The sequence below is a fragment of the Eretmochelys imbricata genome, chromosome 6 (genome assembly GCF_965152235.1).
Source record: "Eretmochelys imbricata isolate rEreImb1 chromosome 6, rEreImb1.hap1, whole genome shotgun sequence".
Taxonomy (NCBI): domain Eukaryota; kingdom Metazoa; phylum Chordata; order Testudines; family Cheloniidae; genus Eretmochelys; species Eretmochelys imbricata.
In genome coordinates this window covers 66,631,327-66,648,623 of record NC_135577.1, presented here as the reverse complement: position 1 = coordinate 66,648,623, position 17,297 = coordinate 66,631,327, and the positions used below count along the sequence as shown (strand labels likewise).

At 42.8% G+C, this 17,297-nt stretch overlaps 1 protein-coding gene across 3 annotated transcripts in view; it reads right to left on the bottom strand.

Moving 5' to 3' along the window:
* Positions 1–17,297, bottom strand: part of SIPA1L1 (signal induced proliferation associated 1 like 1) — a 380,780-nt gene that overhangs the window by 349,672 nt on the left and 13,811 nt on the right. For 2 of the 3 annotated variants that reach the window (XM_077818751.1, XM_077818753.1), the window contains exon 2: positions 6,124–6,246. The exons of the other annotated variant lie outside the window; for it this stretch is intronic. The gene's annotated coding sequence lies outside the window, so the exon portion shown is untranslated. The remainder of the gene's footprint in view (positions 1–6,123; positions 6,247–17,297) is intronic. 3 annotated transcript variants of the gene reach the window in all.

Here is a 17,297-nt window from a genome sequence, read left to right as displayed (position 1 = left end):
GGCCCACGGCAAGAGACAAGTGTGCTGAAGGCTCAGAGATGTCCGGTTTCAGGAGGCGGAGGAAAGAGGACTTCCAAAAAGGGCTGACACACTGAAGGGGGTTCCTTCCAGGGACCATATGGAGCCAAGAGAGAGCACGAGTCCTGTGAGTCCGTGACACACATTACCAAAGTAATAATAATAATAAAGCTTTCTAAAATTACTACATATATAAAATATTAGTAATATATATACACATACACACCTTTTCCTGAGGTCGAAAAGGAGGTGAGACAGACTAGATGAAAGCCTCTTAGTAAGCTAACAGGAGTAAAAAATAGGTCTGGAAAGGCTCTACTATAGACCACCTAATCAGAAAGAGGAGATGGATGAGGCATTTCTATAACAAATAACAAATGTCCAAATCACAAGACCTAGTGCTAATGTGGGACTTTAACTATCCAGACACCTGTTGGAAAACTAATATGGCGAAACACAAAATTTCCAATAAGTTGTTGGAATGTATTGGGGACAACTTTCTGTTTCAAAGAGTAGAGAAAGTAACAAGAGGGACAGCCATTTTAAACTTGATTCTGACCAACAGGAAGGAAGTGGTAGTGAATCTAAAGGTGGAAGGCAATTTGGGTGAAAGTGACCATAAAATGATAGATTTTGTGATTCTAGGAAAAGGAAGGAGTGAGGGCAAAGAGAATAAAGACAGTGGACTTCAAAAAAGCAGACTAAAACTGGTAGGTAAGTTCCCATGGGAAGCAAATCTAAGGGATAAAACACAGTTCAGGAGAGCTGGCAGTTTCCCAAGGAGATAATAGTAAAGGCACAATTGCAAACTATCCTGATGAGAAGGAAGAATAGAAAGAATAGGAAAAGGCCAACAGGAGCTCTTTAATGACCTGAAATCAAAAAGGAATTCTACAGGAAGTGGGAACAGAGACATTACTAAAGAGGAGTACAAAAGAATAGTGCAAGAATGTAGGGACAAAACCAGAAAGGCCAAGGCACAAAATGAATTACTCCTAGCAAGGAACATAAAAGATCTTTCATAGCCCTGGTCTACACTAGAGGGGGGCTGGGGGGGGAGGGGGAATCGATCTAAGTTACGCAACTTCAGCTATATGAATAACGTAGCTGAAGTCAACGTACTTAGGTCAATTTACCATGGCGTCTTCACCGCAGTGAGTTGACTGCTGCCGCTCCCCCATCACCTCTGCCTGCACCTCTCACGGCGCTGGAGTACAGGAGTCTATGGGAGAGCACTTGGGGATCAATTTAACGCGTCTAGACTACACACAATAAATCAATCCTTGCTGGATCGATCACTGCCCACCGATTCGGCGGGTAGTGAAGACATACCCATAGTAAAAATAAAGAGAAAACTATTGCATCCCTCAAACTAACACAACCACTCCATTCCTTTGATGATAAATAACCGACTCTCTTCCACCATTCTGATTCCTTTGCAAATTACTTTCTTGCTTAGAGAAAGAAGACACTTTCCTATTTTCTATACACTTAAGCTGTGCCTATATCAGACTTTTTAGGGAATCTCCAGCCTGCGGCAATCAGGAATAAAACCCAACAGTCTCCTGGGTCCCAGTCCAGAATTGCCTCTCTTCTTGCTATCCTCTGTCTTGTTCATGATCCATCCTGTATGACAAATAGTATGTAATCATATACACAGACACCAAGAACCACATCAAGCAGTGAAGCAGCTCAGAATCTAGGAAGTGCAAATGTGCATAAAAGCCATCTGAAAAGCACAGAACCTGGCCCTTGAATTATATTTCCAGCTCTGCCAGAAGTGACCTTGTTCAACCTCTTATCTCCCACCTTTAAAATTAGGGAAATGATGCTCACCTGCAGGCTAAGTTAGGGGTATGAGGCCTTGCTCCATAATAAGATCTCAGAAGGTCACAGAATTAATACTAGTCAGTGGAGGAGCTGAGCCCAGCACACGTGCCTCTAGGCCAAGGGAGAGAGAGTATAGCAGCTGCTGCTGCTCTATCATCTCCCTCTCCAGAATGTTAGTTCTGTGCCTGACAGCATACTCAGTACAAATGACAAAGAGAGCTCTGTAGGGCTGAAGTATGATCAGTGCAGATGGAATCGGAGATTTTGGCAGCAAGCATCTAGTGAGCTATACTGAGCATCTGCAAATAACAATGTTCAGAAGCGTACAACTTGGGCAAATTTGGGTGGATTTTTGGGAGGACAGCAAAAGGCATATCACTGACCGCAATATCATCATCTCCCTTCCAAATTTCAAGCTCCTCCTCCAAACTCTTAATACTGTATACTAAATCTCTTCAAAGAAACTGCTGGGGGAAAATAATTAACACTGGCAAGACTATGTACTTTTCCCCCTAGCTTCATTCTCAAACAACTGAACTGCATTAGATAATTCAGCCCAAGGCAGAGCGTAGCTAGCCATAGAAACTTTCAAGCCCAATGATTGAAGTTTATCAAAAAGTCATAAGCAAATAAAATAGGGGTTTATAACAAAGTGTTAAAAAAAAAACCTAACTACAAGCATTCCCAATAACTAATTATAATGGAGTCACCATCCACTAAATAATTCCCAAAGACTGCACACTCACTGCTCGCCTGAGTTATGCAGCACTGCCCTGACTATACAAACACCAACAGACAGCAGTTCAGCTACGGACGTCAGGTGCAGGACGGTGATGGAGTATGCATTTGGGACCAGACAAACAATGACAGCAGAATCTTCAGTCTGACTATCTGCCTGTGGTATTCTGCACAACAATTGTGAAAGCAAGGAAGAGATGTTTAGGAGTGTCAGTCAGAGGCCTGCTGCAATTTATGCAGCACTGGACAGACGAGAGTGTGACCCAAGGTCAGTGCTGCATGCACTAGGTATGTAAACAGATAGAATAGTGCAATTTGCCTTTGGTTCTGCAGGCACTCTTAAGAGTTCCTACAGGATCTCTTATGCCAGCAGCTTAATTCAAAGGGACTAATACTGGATAACTAAAAACAGGCTAAAAAACCTCTAGCTACTGAGGACTCCTGCAAAAGGAAAGGAAAGCCCAATTTGAGCAACTGAAGAGAAATTTGCTCTAGAGTCACTCCCTGATAACACAGGGCACACTATGGACCTGGAGAGAGATAGCTAGTTTCCACAAGGATGTGAGGAAGTTTGCACAACTTCCCATTCCCCCAAAAAATATAAATCACCGAGCTAGAGAAGTGATTTTATCAGGGATTTGTTATGACTACTCTCCCACAAGTGGGGGGAAGGGGAAAGAATCAGAACTAAAACAATCTGTTACCTCCATTAAGACTGCTTCCTTGAATTGGCTGGTTTGATACATGGGGCCTGGAGAAAATCAAGGTTCCACCGTTTTTGCCTGAAACTGCTTTACAGCAAACTGCATTCTAATAATTATGCCAGTGTTTCATGGATAATGAAATGTAACTGCCATCACGTAAGTGCCCCAGTCAGGCTGCGCAGCAGAGCGAAACAAGCCAACAGCTACATTATATTGTACATGCTGGGGCCATGGTGTTCATAATCCTGCTTTGCCCTTTTCAATATTTCTGTGGTTTAGTAACTTTTTAAAAACTTATCTGCACTTGTCTGCCATTTTGAGTCCAGCCACACAGCACAGCTCAGCCAACCACTGAGCACTGTATTCTGGATAATTCAGCTATTAGTCTGCTCCAGCAATGGAGGAGAGGGAATTTTCACCTTCACTGAGGCTGCATCCCCCATTTCACAACAGTAACAGAGTTCATACCCGGAAAACTAGTTCAGCAGTCCCCAAATATGCAAACAAAGTTTAAAACAATAAAAAAAAAAAAAAAACACACACAGTAATGCACCTTGGACAGAGGAGGTTCCCTCATCTCTTCAGTTGTCATTCTCCAAAACTTGCTTGCCTGTTCTCTCAGCAATCTCCCGATACTCTGGTTCAGAAAAGAGGTCTTGGAACAGTGCTACAGACGCCTGGTACAGTTCCCTTTCACATCTGAACACTGTTTCTTTTGCAACCACTGGGCAGAGGTTTTCACTGAACAATTCACTAGGACACTAAGATATCTTCCTTAAGTGCTAAGAGTTCAATTAGAATCCAACACCACATAGGAGTATTATTTTATATATGTCAATACTCAGTTTCTTGTCTTTTTCCTGCCCATTCCCCTAGATTTGTTACGACCCTCTGAAGTCCCACACAGTTCTCCCTCATCTTCACCTCAGTACGTGTGCATCACCTGCAAGTTTTCCGTCTCATCTTCTGTCCACTTTTCCAAATAAACTGATTAACACATACAGTAACATCTGCCCCTGTGACTATCTGGCTCAGAGCAAGTGCAAGCCACACAGTGGTTCAATTGTCTGTGCACTGTTGAGAGCAATGTGTGTGTGAACACTTAGTGTATTGTAGGCATGCTTAGGGCCCATCCAGTGGTTAGCATGCCAAATTTTTCTCGCATAAACAAGGTTTTAGCTGTTGCACTGATGTTCCCATTTTCAGGCAACACTACAACCACATGTCTGTCAACATGACAGTGTTAAACTAAATTTTCTGTAGTACAGCCATGAAGAAAACACAACTACCTTCTTTGCAATCAAGTATGTAAAACAATTCACAGGTAAAGAGAAGCTCAGTGTCAATGAGGAAAAAGTTTCAGTAGCCAAAACAAAGCTTGACAATAGAGGCTTGGATTGGAACTGCAACTAGAACTTTAATCTCCTCCATAAGTATTAACATAGAATTAAAAACATATTGGCTTAATTATCAGGTATCAGGGCCTGCAGAGAGCCAGTCTCAAGGCTATCTCATGAGCACAGCTGGCTTACAGTAGGTTGCCTGACTGGCTACACCACCTGATTGGTAGGAAGACTCAGCAGACCAGCTCTTAAGCCCAGCTGTAGCAGCAGTTCAATGGCTGCCCAAAGCATTTGCCCATGGCTACATTCGGTCATTCCTTGGCTACAGCCTTGCCTCACTCCAGGTAACCCAGCACTAATCACAAGCCCTGACTCCTGCTCATTAGGCCCAACCACCCACATCCCAGTCTCTGACAAACCATGCTGTGGTCTTACTAAGGTATGGGCTAATTTATCACACAAACTGATAAATTACATCACTGTCATCCTTCAAATGCTAGCCCTTTGGTTTATTCTTCTCTACATAATTAGTCTTACATATATAGAACTCCTCCATCATAAAAACCGTAAGTCATGGGGCAAAAATTTGCCCTGATACGCACACCAGACAACCCAAATGATAAAGAACTCAAACTAAAATTATACTTGTAAATACAAAACCTCAACAACTTAGCTCTCAAAGCTGATGAGAACAAGTATATACCGTTGCCCCTTTCTGACTGTAGCAGCTAGTCAAAGTTCAGGGCTCTGAGTATGTTCCAGTTTGAAAGAGAAGTTGATGGAGCCTGGTACTTCCTCTGACACAATCTTAATTATTTACAAGGAATGTACAAATGCAAGAACCACCAAGAATAAAAGGAATCATTTTAGTTTACAGCCCCAAGCCTCTTTAGCCAACAGACCCCAAAGCTCTCTATAGCTTTTTCCAGGCTACTGTGTTTTCAGGCTACTGCTTGGCTGTCTTGCTTTTTCCCTCTGCCTCTCTTTGTTCTCGTCTTTTTCAATTTTTGGTTTCTTCTGCCTTCCCACAGACTTTCCAAAATCAATACTCAGCCAAAAAACTCCTAGATGGATTCACACATTCCTTTTATCTTACGTGGGGGACTTATGCTTAGTTATATTAACTGATGGGTGAGTTCACAACTATCAGTCTCAATGGGTTTTTAATTCAACTCACAACAAGGTTTTGCCCAACTCACAACACAATTCAGTTTTGTTTTGTTTTTTAAACTCAAAATATACTTATTCACAATTACTTTGGACAGGTTCCATAAAACTGTACTTATTTGACAGTGCAACTAGATAACGCAATCATTACTAAACTGGGAGAGGCCCCTGTAGAAGACAAATAGGACAGTCCTTTCCGGACATTTTCTTTCTTCCTGAAATGCATTTCCCTTTTACAGAATACATCATAAGTCATATGCTGTCACCGAAATGGCAAGTTCTTACAATGGAACTGGTTGATTTGTGTAAACAAAAAAACCCACCTATTTGTTGTTCCCTTTCCACTTACATCCATCTACACTTCTGTCTTTAGACTGTGCTCTCCTCAGGATAAGGAATGTCAATTCCTGAATGTCCAGAAAGTACCCGATATATCATGGGTGCTCCTATAAACAAGTGGTAAATAAGAATAATAGTGACCAATAGTTCTAGATTAGTTTTTCGTTAATTATTATATAGTTCTGGACTCTGGACATATTTAGTCCTTCAAGACCCGTGGAAAAAATTTCACAGTTTTCCTCCTTTGGGATTAAAGCCAGGATACCCTCATGGCTTCCTCATTATAGTCCTGATAGAAAGGAGAAGAGGACATAGTACACCATGACCCTCTGAGAAGCACCCAATCCACAGGATAGCTCATCAGATGGCTAACCAAACCCGCACAGGAGAAAAATAGGAAACACAACAGAGGGAAAAGAACTCAGCCCTCAGAAGGCAGCAGCCCCATGTCAAGTTTGCCTCCCCAGCTTCAGATGCCACCAGCTTCCCCTGGATACTGTTGCACTGGACTCCAGTCCTTTCTGTTTCATCTGTTCTGTGCTTCCCCAGTGTGACTGAAGAAAGACAGGTGGTCCACCTCATAGTGAGAGCAGAAAATACCAGAAGGAAAAGGGTAGGGACATGTGGGGTATGGAGACAAATTCTGGTTCCACTGAAATCCACATGAGCTGTGCCCTTCAGTGAGGCCAAGATTTAAGCTCTAAGACAGTCTGATAGGGCTCTAGGAACCAGAGCGTTACCTATTTTCGAACTCTCCAGCTTGTTGGCTGCTTGTATTGGGCTGGTGGGGTTGCCAGTGGAAGGTGTGTCCCCCATATCCTCTTCCTCACATACTGCTGTCTCCCTCACCATGCCAGTGGCTCTGTGGCCCCCATTACCCTCATCCAATTAAATGGCAAAGTTACATCAAATGAAGTTCTATAAAAGTTTTCTACCACTTTCAATCTATTGATAGATAACAGGGTAAGCTGTGCTAACAGCATTGGGCCAGTAGAGTGAGGGCAGCCTAGGGGCTGTCAATCACGGTGTCTGCTGTGTGACCTTTGTGGATCTACACATATGCGGAAGGGACTCCTGGCCTGAGGCGCACAGGTCACAAAGTCCTATTACAGTTAGGATTAGTGTTCCGTGTTTTCGGATTTTATTTGTTTAAAAAAAAAAAATCTTGGAATTTTTCACTGTTTGATTTAATCCTGGTTTTAATGTTTGGAAAACAAAGTTTAAAAATAATTTTTAAAAAAATTGGGAAAAATCAGGGGAAAAAGAAAATACTTTCATAATATAGATTTTACTACAGTGTAACAAACTTGTTTGTTTATGTACAAAAGGTATTTTTTGTCTCGCTCAGATTTTTCCAGAAATCCTTATTTGCGTACGCTCACATAATTTTCTTCAAAATATCCTCACTCATGTTGAGCCTCTTGTTGTCTTGGAGGCAGCCCAACTTTGAAAATAAGTGCTCTGCATCAATAGATTCAGGGGCTACACTCACAGCTCACCCATGCCACTGTGCTGAAGCTGGGAAGCGTATCTTAAAGACTGTTCCAAAAAGTCAGCATATCCGCTTTCACATTGTCAGGGTTAGGCATGTTCATGTAAGTAGTAAATTCCCCTTTCAGATTTGGTATTTCATTTTTAGTGGCAAATGGTTGAAACATTCTGGCATCACGGTCGTAGTCTGCTGCCAAATTCACCTTGAAGAAAGGGTGCAACACCTGGATGACATTCCAAAAACAAATCTTTGGCACCAAACACTTCAGGGTTCAGATTACAAGCCACAGTCCTCTCCCATTTCCCACTGAGCATTGCATTGAAGGTTTTGAATGCTTTTTTTGTTCTCTTGTGTTCTGGGGTAAGAAAGATTTCCAGAAACAACTGGGTTTTCTCGCCGTATGTTTCTCCTGCAGCTTTTGTGCTCAATTCAACTGAGATTTTGGTTGTTAGGATCCGGTAAATGTCTGTATTGGCAAATGTGTTGGCAGTAGTCAGAAAAAAATCCAGTGTTTTCTTTGTCACAGTGATTCCAAGTTTTCAGCAATGAACATTACCTTGATGTGCAGAATCGGGCACTCATTTTAGTTACTTTCCAGTCTCTTGAAAAGTTCTGCTTAAGAGTCAACAAACTCAGGATGATCTAGGAGATGCATTAGCACAGTCCATGTGTTATTTACATGACAGGCAGCGAGGCACAAGCTCATCCACCCGTGTGGATCAACAGGACAGGTAGGTAATCGACTATGCACTCGTTTAGCACTGTGTAAAACAAAGCCTTTAACTTGTTCTTGTGCTTGAAAATGGCCCAGAAGCCAACAAGGCAAGATTTCATGTCTTTCATTTCTTCTGTACCAGTAGCTACTGACAACAATGTTAATTAGATGAGCAGGACAGGTAATATGTAGCAATTCCAGTTTCTGATTGAGTTTAATCTCCCGTGCAAACTTAGCCATGTATGAAGCAGAATGCATGATAGTTGTGGCCACATTTTCCCATGTTAGCTGGTACATCTCAAACATGTCAGTTATTACTGCATCAACAAAATGGCTGTCAGCAGAGGGGATGAATATCACATCAGCACAAAATAATGCAGATTTATTCTCTTTGATATCAAAAAACAAAAACAAAAGGCCAAGAATCAGACAGTCCAAAGCATCAGGAGACTCATCAAAAATTAGACTAGACACCACATTTCCATCAATTCATTCCATGGTTTAGATACTAAAGCATCATCATTTTCTTTCAGATACTTACTAGTGAGATTGTCTGCATTAGAAAGGGGTTTTGCTGCTGGACAGTATTGTTACATAAAGTCACCAGTAGGTCCCTCTGCAATTAACCGTGGCTGTCCAGCAAAGCAAAGAGCACACACAATTTCATTGACACAATTATGCTGAGTTCTCTCTTTCATTAAAACCCCGGTGAAAGCTCCTGATACTGACTGTTTATCCCGAAGCTCACTTTATTCTGTCAGCTTCTTCTATCATTTGCTTTCGACACGCTCCTTTATTATCAGTGCAAGCACTGACCTCGATGCTCCAGTACTTGCAGTGCAATGCATCTTCTTGACTCCCATCTTTACTTTTCTTTAAAATTTCTAAGCTCTTATTTTCTTGTTGGTATTCAGGCATAGATTTGTATTTTTGTCCCATGTTTACCTTATTTATCTTTATCTGTGGAAGACTGATTATTTAAACGGATGCAAAGAAATAGGCAGGCAGCATCTCCTTGTGAGCCCATCATAGCGTGATCTTAATATTGCTTGATTTTCCAACTTCCACCATATGCGTGTTCTGTGTTTTACACAGTTGAACTGCTTCATTTGCAGAACTACAGGATACAACAATCACGTAAAGCATTAGAATTTAACAAAAATAACCTGAAAAATATTGAATGGATTGATAAATGGGCGTAACTCAGTAAAAACTGAATTCTTCAATTAAAAAAAGCTGGCAATCAGTTAAAAATGGTAAAAAAGCAAAAATGTGGAACTCCAGTTATGATTCATGTGAAGGGTACTAGTCTTACTCTGCACAGTAGCAATTACTAGTTTACCCAGCAACAGTTCCTGATTTGTTGAGGTGTTTCTCTGTACGGATTGTCAATTGTTAATATATATTATATACTGTTACCAGTTCTTGGTGAGTTATCTGCTAGCTAGGTTGCCCCACTGTGATTCTGACTGACCAACAGAGCCTGTGTTCATGATTTCATTTCTACAATTAAGTTTATTGTTTAAATACTTACCAAAGACTCCAGAATTTGGATATCAGACCAGGCAGGTAGCAGAAGGAACCCACAAAGGAGCACTACTGCCTGTTAAGGGAAAGGCCTAGAACTGCCCAACAGTCAGAGTACAACATTATATACAAGTAACAAGACTCCTCTCCCAAATGCCTTGATAGTATGATAGTATAGGAACGGTCAGACTCCTTACCATCCAGACCTAGTGCATGGCCATAATGGCCCATGCTCCTCTCTGGTGGCACCTCATGTGACAGAAACTGGGCTGAACTCCCCTTCTCCCCACACCTTCTAGCCACTCTCAGAATCATCACCTGGACCTAGTAGCCCATTTTCTTTCTCCCCTGCTCCCCACCATCACTATGGGGCCTGGAATTTCCCCATGTTCAGGAGAGGGGGGAAAGAGGGGTGGGGTCAGGGCAGGCTGAGCTCCCACCTGAACTCACCAGCCCTAACACCTAGCTTCAGGACCCAGTGATTCATGACCTCTCTGGGATAATGGTCTTCCTCTTGCTGCCAGCTGGTATACTTAGGCTTGGTATATGCTAGGAACTTATGTTGGTATAACTACATTGCTCAGGGGTGTGGAAAATCCACACCTTGAGCAATGTAGTTATACTGACCTAACTCCTCGTACTGACAGTGCCATGTCAATGGGAGGGCCTCTTCCGTCAACATAGCTACCATCTCTCAGAGGTGGATTACATACACTGATGGGAGAAGTTCTCCCATCAGCATAGATAGTGTCTTCACTAAGCGCTACTGCACTGCAGGGCGAGTGTAGACAAGCCCTTAGTCTTGTAACTTAGTGGTATCAGTCTGTGTTGCACTGCTGAAGGTTCATAGTTCAGACCCTGAACATGTTGATGCATGTTGAGGGGGTTGTTACAATTGCAAATGGAATAACTTGTGTTTTACTTTTTTCTTCTGAAGAAAATCTAAGGCCGTGTCTACACTGCCACTTTCAGCACTAAAACGTTTGTCGTTCAGGGGTGTGAAAAAACACCCCCGAGTGACAAAAGTTTTAGCGCTGAAAAGTGCCAGTATAGAGAGCACTTTACCTCTGGGAGCTGCAATCCCGGTGATAAAGCTGCCACCACTCGTGGGAGAGCTCTCCCGCAGTGATAAAGCATGCTGTGCTGTAACGTGGGTAGTGCAGACATACCTTAAGTAATTACATGCTCAAATCAACTGTTTAAAAAAGCATTTAGGTCACAAAAACCAACACTTGAAAATTAATTGCATACACATCCATAAATGTGCTACCTTAATTCAGATACTGTTTTTTCCACAGGATGGACATAGAAGGTACTAAGGATGTATGGGCAGCCATAAATCTGGCATTTCACTTTTGTGTGCTATATATATATATATATATATATATATATACACACACACACACACACACACACACACACACACAGAGCAATGTAGTTGCTGTATAGTGGCCTTGTGCATTCGGAAGTTTTGCAGCTGCTGCTTGTCATTCTATAGCGGCATAACGATGCGATCCCACCAGTTAGTGCTTGTTTTCTGGGCCCAGAAGTGGCGCTCAGCCATGTCAAGGAGATGTGAGACTGTTGCCAGCAATTGCTAATTACTCCACTCTGTCTTCCAGCAGGGCTGCTTGCGTGGCATCACATTGTTCTGTGCAGCAGCCCCTGTATCGGCTGTGTAAATATTGTAGGATAAGGCGCAAGGTGTTTGTAATGCTCACAACAACAAGCGTACAGCTGAGTGGGGTCCATGCTATGGCATCGTATGGGTAACCCAGGCTTACGAAAAAAGGTATGAAAAAGGCTTGGTTTGTTAGCCTCCCATGATGCAGTTACCTTCCTTCCCTGAAATCAGTGGCAAACGCCATGTTCCCATAACCACCCGCACAACTGTTTTCGTCCCATAAGGCATTGCAAGTCCACACCAAATTCCACTCGTCTACATGCACTGTTGGATAGCTACCCATAGTGTAGTGTTCTGTGCATCAGTGCAAGCCCTGCTAGTGAGGATGCACTCTGCCGTCACAATGATTATAGTGTGGACCCACAAGACTGAGTTGCTTAAATCGGAGGCTTGATGTAGACTTACATATAGTCGACTTTACTTTGTAGTGTAGACGTGGCCTTACCGTGTAAAGCCCTAATCATGCAAGGGCTTTGTTTGATTTTGATAACATGAGTAGTTCCATTGAACTAGTGGGACTACTCATGCTTAAAGCTTGGTATGTAAGTGTTTGCAGGATTGGGGCCTATGCACCTGATCCAATATTCACTGAAGTAGATGAAAAGACTCCCACTGACTTCAGGCTGTCAGCAGATCAGACAAAGCAGGGAGTGATAAGGGTGCGGGGGGCTTGGATAAGGGGCAGAGGGTCCCAGTGGGCAGTGAGGGGACAGGGAGCAGAGGGTGTTGGATATGCATGGAAATCCCCGGGGGGGGGGGGGGGTTGTTGTCAGGGGTGTGGATAGAAGTCAGGGCAGTCATGGGACAGGGGTGGTTGGATGGGGGTTGGGTCCCAGGGGCAGTTTGGGGCAGGAGTCCCAGGAGGGGGCGGTCAGGGGACAAGGAGCATTGGATGAGTCGGGGATTCTCGGGGGGGGCAGTCAGGAGGCAGGAAGTGGAAGGGGGCAGAGGCCAGGCTGTTTGGGGGAGGAACAGCCTTCCCTTCCTGGTCCTCCATACAGTTTCACAACACCAATGTGGCCCTCGGGCCAAAAAGTTTGCCCATCCTGGCATAGAGCATCTTCACCAGATGCGCAGCAGCAGCAGAGCTGTGGCACTACAGTGCTGTATGCCTAGGCGTGCCCCCAGGCAGTGTTTCTCAACCTTCTTGTGACCTCCTCTCCAAAACTTTAAAAATTGCAACCCCCCACCTCATCTTCAATATCATTAAGTAAATTATGAAGAACACTCAGGGCCAGCATTAGGCGGTGTCAAGCAGGGAAACTGCCCAGGGCCTCACACCAGAGGAGGGCCCTGCAAAGCTAACTTACTTGTCCAGTCTCCCAGGCAGCCGGGCTTGAAGCCAGAGCCACACCACCCAGGGCACTGAAGCTGGTAACTTACCTTCACAGGGCCCCCTGCGATGTGGGGCCCCAGGCACTACCGTGCTTGCCACCTCCTAACACCAGCCCTGCACTTGCAACTCCTCTGAACCCGTCCCACGACCTACCCCCAGATTAAGAAACACTACCAAAGGCCCCCCGTTTCTGCAATTTGCAGCACCTGCACAGGGCTCCATTGTCTTCAACAGAGATCCGTGCATGTTCAGTAGTGTGCATATGTGTTTTGAATCCCAGGATAAAGGCCTATATTCCTTTTCACATTAACAGTCTATTTTACTTTCTGGTTCCCCTGTATAGCACAATGTTATGTTCACATTGGATCACAATGTTGCAAAAGAATGTTTAACTTAAAAAACTCACCACTATACACAAGGCACTTCATTAAAAATTTTTAAAAGTCATGAAAACTCTATCCATATTCAATTTCTAAAAGCCTAAATTAACTGATGTCACTTTAAAACAGTGGTGCACAAACTTTTCCAGTCGTTCCCCCCTCCCCAGTTCACCATTAATGAAATCTGTCCACATCCCTCCTCCATTATAGCAAAGCTAAGGCTTCCTCAGCAGCAGAGCTTGGGCTGAAGGCAGAGTTGAGGACTGAACTGGGGATGGGGGGGAGCTGGGGCTAGAGGCAGAGTTGATCTGGGGTCAAAGAGTCAGTGAGGGCAGAGCTGGTCTGTAGACAGAGAGGGAATAAGGACAGAGCCGGGCAGGGGGCGGAACGGGAGCTGGGGGCAGTTCTGGCCTGAAAACAGAGCTTGGGGCATGGCACTCCCTACCCACCCCCCATGGGGGCTGGCCCAGGTCCTGCTGTATGTTCCCCCACCCCTCAAATGTTCCTGATAAGCAACATTACAATAGACTCTCGATAGCTAGCGAACTGAAGCAGCAAGCTGGAGTTTTGTGAGAGAGTTCTCCAGGCAAAGGAGGAGCAACAACGTGCCCTTTGGGGTGCATTTGTTAGTTTGCTTGAAATGTGTCTGCTTGATGGAAGTTTATAATGTGGTCCATTGTGGGGAGGGAGTGTCCTGTTCAGCCTAGTGGCATGGTAGGCAAGATTGAGAGCTTCTTAACCAGGCTTTGATCCCTAATCCCTTTAGGATATGTTAACCAGAGCTACTCAGATAAAACAGGGGTTTAAAAAGCCATCTCCATAGCAACGAGAGGAGCTAGTGAACAGGAGCAGCAAACAGGAGTTTTGTGAGGAAGTTTAGAGGGGGAGTGGGAGTGCCAAATACACCTAATATTCCCTAAACTTAAGCCAACATACACTTCCCCAACCCAGCCCCCCCCCCAGAAAGCTGCAGAAGTTAAAATAATGCAGGCAGAAGTCTAGCAGCAGAGGCTATCCATTTTATTGTGCTGAATACAGCATGTATGATTACCTGCCTTGTGGTAAGGTAGCGTGTGTGCCTTTCGGGCAAGTAGTTCATACCCCGTCAGAGAGACAGGATGGGCACTTGAGACCAAAGTGGTTGAACTGGAGGAGCCAGGGGAGACAGAGAGGTATATACACAAGACTTTCCAGCACACAGTAAAATGGCTTCACCCCCACGATGACAGCCTCTGTGATATTCAGGAGAATGAATGTCTTGGGGAAGGAAAGCATCAAGCTGGAGCAGAGGGAAATGATCCTATATTGGTGATCCTCCTTCCAGATGATGTCATGGTTTCTTCTCACACCGAGGCTCCCCATCCTGGGGAGGGGTCCCCAGTTATTAGGAAAGACAGGTAATAATAATTGGGGGATCTGATTATGAGAAATACAGGTAGTTGGTTTTGTGATGACCAGAAGAACCACATCATGAATTGCCTACCGGCTATGAAAGTTGTGGACCTCAAGACATCTAGATAGATGTATTAACAAAGAAACAGCAGAAGTTGATAAAACACAGGTAGGAACTGAAGGGAAACAATCATATGAAACAGAGTCCGATTCAATTACATCACATGAAGGTAGACAATTAAATATTGACAAAAATTTTATAAGTGCTTGTATACAATGCAAGAAGTCTAAATACTAAGGTGGGTGAACTTGAGTTCCTGGTATTAAATGAGGATATTGATATAATAGGCATCACAGAAAGTGGGTGGAACTTTGATAATCAATGGGGATGTGGTAATACCAGGGTATAATAAAATATATAGGAATGACAGAGATGGCCAAACTGAGTGATCATAATGTAATTAAATTTAACATCCTTGTGGGGGGCAGGGGGGGGGGAGAACACCAATGAAACCCACTACAGTAGCACTGTAGTTAAAAGTAAAAAGTTACTGAGTGCTTCCGCTATATTCCCCTCTTGGGCCTAAACAGAGTAAAAGAGGTGGTTAGCGGCAAAAAGGCATACTTTAAAAATTCAAAGTCAAATCATACTGAGGAAAATAGAAAGGATCACAAACTCTGGCAAGTCAAGTGTAAAAGCACAATTATGCAGGCCAAAAAGAATTTGAAGAGCAACTAACAAAAGACAAAAAATGACAAAAAAAAATTTTGTAAAGTATATCAGAAGCAGGAAGCCTGCCAAACAATCGGTGTGGCCACTAGACGATTGAGGTTCTAAAGGATCATTCAAGGAAAACAAGGCCACTGCGGAAGAGTTAAATGAATTCTTTGGATCAGTCTATACCACAGAGCATGTGAGGAAGATTCCCACATCTGAGCCATTCTTTTTAGGGGACACATCTGAGGAACTGTCCCAGATTGAAGTTCTGATAGAAGAGGTCTTGGAACCACCTGACTTCAATGAGTTCTGTATCAGATCTTAGGCAAGGGATTGGGGTGTACAGAACCACAAAAGCATACTTACTAACCTTCAAATTTCAGCCTATGCATCTCCACTCAGGGACAATGAAAAAAGTTCTTCTATATTAACATCAAAACACTTTAAGAAAGGAAGATTACTCATGCTGCAGTCTGAGGACAGATATATGCAAAACAAAAATATCTGTTTATAGGTGCTTCATTGAAGCAAAATCTCATAAAATACTTCTCAGTTGGTAGTATTCAGAAAAGGCTTCCATGGGAAATTAACACCCAATCTCTTTGTGAACTTCTCTAATACTCCAAATAAACTTTAGAGGAATGACATGTGCACATCTATGCAGACCTAAGACTTTAATAACGTTTGAGTTAAACCAACCCCCAAGTCACCATGCAGCATAGCAATTCATTTCCAGCAATACAGCCATCTCAGGATGTTTTATGAGAATGTGCTTCCAGCAATGTAGTAAGTTGTGCTAGTGGGACTTAAAACTAAAAACAATACTATCCAAGCATATACATACAGTAGGCTATCAACTAAAATGGGGAAAATGTTGAGTTACAACATGAGGCTCATTTGTCATTTTTAACAAGGCTCAGCACAGGGTTTTAATAGACCACACATTTCAGTGCAGCCAGACAGTACTTTAAATCTAATTTAATACAACTTTTCTTGAACACCAAAAGGTGGTCAAAATGCAACTTGTAAAACAAAACTTCCCAGTTTTTATTGGATATTTATCCCAGTTATATCCTGATTTAGCTTAATTTTTTAAAACACATGTACTGCTGACATGTTTTTTATAAATGCACTTCAGGTTTACAGATTCCTCATGGTCCTATTTGTTGCATGCATCAGCTTGCTCTGTTCATTCTGCAGTTTTATATACTGTGTGTCTCACTTTATTATTACAGCTCAAGATGTATGACAATAGTTTACTATCAAACCTAGAATGAGAATCTTAGCAGGCAAAGAAAGCCCAAAGCAGTTTATTGAGTTACTTAATATAACATTTTGTAGCACCACCACATATTATGTTGGAACATTATTCTACTAATCTTAGTCACTAATCAGGCAAAAGAATGGAAGTCAGTAACTCTGAGTTCTATTCTTGGCTCTGCAGGTTACCTGTGCACCCTCTAGGCAAGTCACACAACACTGGTATCTGAGTATGCTTATTTTTTGAAAGGGGAAAAATACTATTACCATACTTCACAAGGATGTTGTGATGATTAAACTCTGTAATGAGTGAGATGTGCTATAGTGATGACTGTTATAGAAATGTAAACAAAAATAAATGCCATCTCAGAATGCACTCTCAGTAACACTCATAAGTGAACAAGATCAGGCTAAATCAGTACTGAACCAATACCCAAACATGAGGCCACAGGGCAACATGCTATTCTGTAGGAGATGCCACCTTCTGGATAAAATGTAGAAATAGGGTCCTGAGCACATGAAGTCAATGAAAATCTCTTGGCACTTGTCACAAAATACACAGATGTTAGCTTCAGGGTCTTGACTAAATTCCAATTTGGTAATTAGTTGGCTAGTCTCATTTCTCTTTATATTTTAAACCTACTAAAGTATTCT